This window comes from Somniosus microcephalus, chromosome 12, assembly GCF_052327205.1.
Source record: "Somniosus microcephalus isolate GS21.2 chromosome 12, FLI_Smic_1.0, whole genome shotgun sequence".
In the NCBI taxonomy this organism is placed as follows: domain Eukaryota; kingdom Metazoa; phylum Chordata; class Chondrichthyes; order Squaliformes; family Somniosidae; genus Somniosus; species Somniosus microcephalus.
The window spans coordinates 135,409,926-135,415,545 of NC_140998.1; positions in this window are offsets into that span (position 1 = coordinate 135,409,926).

The following is a 5,620-nucleotide window of genomic DNA, read 5'->3' on the forward strand; positions in this document are numbered from 1 at the left end:
GTCTGCTTTGCCAGGAGAGTTTCCAGCTTCCATGTAGCGTCTTTGCTACTTTTTTGCCTTATCATCCTCAGTATGCTTTCTGTGTTTATCATGGGTGCTATTATTTCTAATTTGTTCTGGACGGAGCAAGACTTGGAGGGAGAGGAGCAGCAGCAGCAACTAGTCCCAGCAGCAGTTGCACCTATCATAAGTCACTCATCACCCCTGTGCTCGCTGACCTACATTGGCTCCTGGTCTGGCAACGCCTCAATTTTAAAATTCTCATTTGTAGGAATGTCTAGTTCCTATCCAAAGACTGAGGTCCACTCAGGCGCTTAAACAAAACGAAGTTTAATGGAAACTAACAGGTTTAAACAAGTAACTGCAGGAGAACATCGAGTGTAGGTCTATTCAGTTAGGAGGCTCCACGAGGACTGCTGGCTGGTTCGTGGTTGACGTCATGACGTCATGACGTTCTTCCCGCCAGTGGGAGATCACGTGATGTACGGCGTGACGTCATCGCGTTTACCCGCACTGTTAAAACAATCACGCTCTATACAAGTAAACAGTATAAATAAAGATACAGACTCAGGCTGTAGCTAACATGTTGTTAAAGGGAATTATATACAAATGGTCTGAGTCCTTTAATGGCTCCGCCACATGCGCCCCCCCAGAATTGTCTTTAACAGCAAAAGTGAGACGGTGAGGAGGCCGGACAAGCCTGTCCGAGCGACTTCTGTAACCCTGAAGTGGAAGCTGATGGCCGGTGGTCGAGCTGTCGGGCGGCTGTGGTGGAGCTGGCACGGCGACTGTGGGCGGTCGGCCCCGTTTTGGCGGTTGAGCGATTTCGACTGGGCTGTCCAGGTCTAAGTGCGCCGGCTTCAGTCGGTCAACCGATATGTGGTCCGGTTTTCCTCCGATATCGACCGAAAAGAGTTTGTCTCCCGGCTCTATAACACGGAAGGGACCAGTGTAAGGAGGCTTGAGCGGGTCCCGGTGAGCGTCGTGGCGGATAAACACGTACTCGGCGCTTTTCAGCTCAGTTGGGATGTGGAAGCTCTGTAAGCCGTGATACGACGTAGGCACTGGAGCGAAACATCTGGCCGCTTCCTGGTGGCTGACGAGTTGCTGGGATGTGGACCATGGCTCTGTTGGAGACGGGAGGAAATCCCCTGGTACTCGTAGTGGTTGGCCATATATATACGAGTTCCGCCGAGGAGGATTGTAAATCTTCTTTGGGCGCCGTACGAAGACCCATCCCGCTCCTTGAAGACTGGCCCGCAGAGCGGCTTTCAGGGACCTGTGGAATCGCTCGCACAGGCCGTTTGCCTGTGGATGATAGGCGGTGGTGCAATGTAGTTTGGTGCCGAGCCCCTGAACCACAGTGTTCCAGAGCTCAGAGGAAAACTGCGGTCCACGATCGGAAGAGATGTCCGCCGGTACGCTGAAACGAGCAACCCAAGAGGAGATGAAAGCTCTGGCCACATCTGCCGACATGGTGGAAACCAAAGGAACTACCTCTGGCCATCTAGTGGTGCGGTCTACCATTGTGAGGATGTGTGTAAAACCTTGAGAAGGTGGAAGTGGCCCCACGAGGTCCACATTCACGTGGTCGAATCGACGCTCCGGAACAGTGAATGTGGCCAATGGAGCTTTTACATGACGCTGTACCTTGGCCTTTTGGCAGACCACGCAGGTGTTGGCCCAGTCGCGGACATCCAGGTGCATACCTCTCCAGACGAATTTTGACGACATCAGCCTTTGCGAGGCCTTCATGCCAGGGTGTGACAACCCGTGTATGGCGTCAAACACTTTTCGGCGCCAGGCGACTGGAACTATAGGGCGGGGAACTCCCATGGAGACGTCGCAAAGTAGCATGGCGCCTGCGGCATGGAACTTGACGTCGGCCGCTTGGAAGCTAGAAGGGCTGGTCCTGTATGCTTGGACCTCCGGGTCTGAGGCTTGATCTGCAGCCATGAGGGCATAGTCGATTCCGAGTTGGACTGCGTGCACAGTTGCGCGGGAGAGACAATCCGCCACCAGGTTGTCTTTGCCGGACACATGCTGAATGTCCGTGGTGAATTCTGAAATGAACATCAGGTGACGTTGTTGCCGAGCTGACCACGGTTCGGCAGTCTTGGCCATAGCGTACGTTAGTGGCTTGTGGTCCACATAAGCCGTGAACAGATGTCCCTCTAGTAAGAACCGGAAATGGCGGATGGCTAGAAAAAGGGCCAGCAACTCCCGGTCGAAAGTGCTGTACTTTCTTTCATTCCGCCGTAGTTGGCGGCTGAAAAACGCAAGAGGTTGCCACGTCCCATTCACCCACTGTTCCTGCGCTGCGCCAATTGCGTAGTCCGACGCATCAGTGGTAAGGGCAATGGTGGCACCTGGAAGCGGGTGCGCCAACATGGTTGCGTTGGCCAATGCGCCTTTGGTGTCGACGAACACCCGGTCCATCTCGGCCGTCCAGCTGATCGGATCCTTACTGGACTTGGCCTTGAGGGCCTCATACAAGGGCTGCATAAGCAGAGCCGCCTTAGGGACGAACCGGTGATAGAAATTTACCATCCCAAGGAACTCCTGTAGGGCCTTGATGGTCTGCGGGCGCGGGAAAGATGTAACCGCCTCGACCTTCGTCTGTAAGGGAATTGCGCCGTCTGATGTAATGCGGTGGCCCAAGAAATCAATCCGCTGCAGGCCGAACTGGCACTTGGCCGGGTTGATAATCAAACCGTGTTGACTGAGGCGTGTGAAGAGGGTACGCAAATGGCAGAAGTGCTCCTCTTTGCTAGGGCTTGTGATGAGGATGTCATCGAGGTAGACGAAGAGGAATTTTAGATCCCACAGCACGGAGTCCATTAAGCACTGGAAAGCCTGTGCAGCGTTCTTTAAGCCAAACGGCATTCGCAGAAATTTGAACAGGCCGAATGGGGTGATGACTGCAGTTTTCGGGACGTCTTGCAGGTACACGGGGACCTGGTGGTAACCGCGGACGAGGTCGACTTTCAAAAAAAAAGTATTTCCCGCCAAATGGGCCGAGAAATCTTGGATATGCGGGATCGGGTACCGATCAGGAGTAGTGGTGTCATTCAGGCGTCAGTAGTCGCCGCATGGCCGCCATCCGCCGCCGGGTTTCGGAACAATGTGGAGAGGCGAAGACCAGGGACTATCCAACCGACGAATAATCCCCAGCCGCTCAATCGTGTCGAACTCCGCTTTCACAGCCGCGAGCTTGCCGGGTTCGAGGCGTCGGGCCCGCGCATAAACCGGGGGGCCGGTGGTGGTGATGTGCTGTTCCACACCATGTTTAGTAGCCGAGGAGGAGAAAGTGGGCCTGGTCAGATCTGGGAACTCTCCGAGGATCCGAGTGAAGTCGTCTGGAGGTGGGACCGCACAGAAGACAGTGCATGGCACAGCGTTACCGCGGTGGCATGTGATGGAGTGGAACATGGTCGCTTTGATCAACCGGCGGTGCCTGACGTCGACCAGGAGGCCGTTGGCGCACAAAAAATCTGCCCCAAGGATGGCCTGCATGACTTTGGCCGTGATGAATTCCCAGTGGAAACGCTGACCGCCGAAACACACCTGGACCCGCCGCCTTCCGAAGGTCCGAACGGCCGCGCCATTAACCGCCGCGAGGGTGGGGCCGTGGCCGCCAGTTAGTATATCGAGGTTTGACGCAGGTAGGATGCTACACTGCGCCCCGGTGTCGCAAAGGAAACGTCGACCAGATAGGGAGTCGGTGATGAAGAGAAGCTTCCCTGAGTCTCCGATGGCCATTGCAGCTGCGGGGCGCTCGTTAGACCCGGTCCTCTTTCGCCAGGGTGTCTGAAGATGGGTTTTTTTTGTGCGAAAAGCTGCAGGGAGGGCAGCAACATCTTGCTTTTGTGCCAAAACGGGTGTGGTAAAAACACAACCCCGCTGATTGAGGAGCTGGAGCAGCGTCTGTGGGGGATGGGCGCCTCGTGGCCGCGCAGTGCTGTTGTGTCACCGCGAAGATCTTGTCCGCTTCGGCAGCAAGCTCCGCACAGTCTGTGACTTCGGACCCGGCTAGGGCAGCCTGAACTTGCTCCGGGAATAGGCTGAGGAATAGCTCCCTGAAGAGGAAGCATTCCGGCTCGGACCCGAGGAGCGTGAGCATCTGGCTCATGAGCTCGGATGGCTTGGATTCCCTGAGGCCGGGCATAGCGAGCAGCCGGCGGGCGCGCTCCAACTTCGTGAGCCCGAAGACCTGCAGCAACCGTGCATTTAAGGTGTCATACATGCGATCAGTAGGCGGACTACCAAGTAGGCTGACGATCCACGAGGCTGTGGCGCTGTCGAGGGCGGAGACCACGTAATAATAACGGGTCTGATTCGCAACGATATCCCTGATGGCGAACTGGGCTTCAGCCTGGATGAACCACGCGGCTGGTTGTTGCTCCCAGAACTGCGGTAGCTTCAAGGTAACGGAGTTCGTTTCCATGCTGATTATCTTCTGCGAAAACCATTCGCAAAAGTTGGGGTCACCAATGTAGGAATGTGTAGTTCCTATCCAAAGACTGAGGTGCACTCAGGCGCTTAAACAAAACGAAGTTTAATGGAAACTAACAGGTTTAAACAAGTAACTGCAGGAGAACATCGAGTGTAGGTCTATTCAGTTCGGAGGATCCACGAGGACTGCTGGCTGGTCCCGTGGTTGACGTCATGACGTCATCACGTTCTTCCCGCCAGTGGGGGATCACGTGATGTACGGCGTGATGTCATCGCGTTTACCCGCGCTGTTAAAGTAACCACGCTCTATACAAGTAAACAGTACAAATAAAGATACAGACTCAAGCTGTAGCTAACATGTTGTTAAAGGGAATTATATACAAACGGTCTGAGTCCTTTAGTGGCTCCGCCACACATTCTTGTTTTCAAATTCCTCTATGGCCACGCCCCCCTCCCTATCTCTGTAACCTCCTCCAGCCCTACAACCCTCCGCGATCTCTGCGCTCCTCCAATTCTGGCTTCTTGCGCATCCCTGATTATAACAACTCCACCATTGGAGGCCGTACCTTCAGCTGCCTAGGCCCTAAGCTCTGGAATTCCCTGCCGAAACCTCTCCGCCTCTCTACCTCTCTCTCCTCCTTTAAGATGCTCCTTAAAACCTGTAATGATATCAGCAAATAGAGATGGTATTTGCCTGTTCGATTATGATGCCTTAATAGCATGATTGCATGTATTGATTGCTTGTGCCTGACCAGCAGAGGGCATGTGACCGAGAGAAGCAAGGCAGTTAGTTTAGTTTCAGTTTTGTTCCAGATGCATCACTAGCATAATGGTGTCTCCTGAATGCTGTATAAAGAGTTGAACAGACTTTAGATTAAAACTCATTCTCTTTCATAAATGTCTCATCATTGAACCCACAAAGAAATCAATACATGGTGTCAGAAGTGATTGAAAGAGAACAGAAGAGAAAAAATCTGAAGTTAAATCAGCTCTCCACAAATTAGCAAGCCAAAAGAGAACATCGTTGCTTACCATTAGAGAATAGCTAACGAAGTGAAAAATGGAAGGTTTACTCCCACCGGCGACGCTTCAGTTGACAGGTAATGTGGCTGAAAATTGGAGAAGGTTCAAGCAACGTGTGGGATTGTATTTATCAGCAATCGGA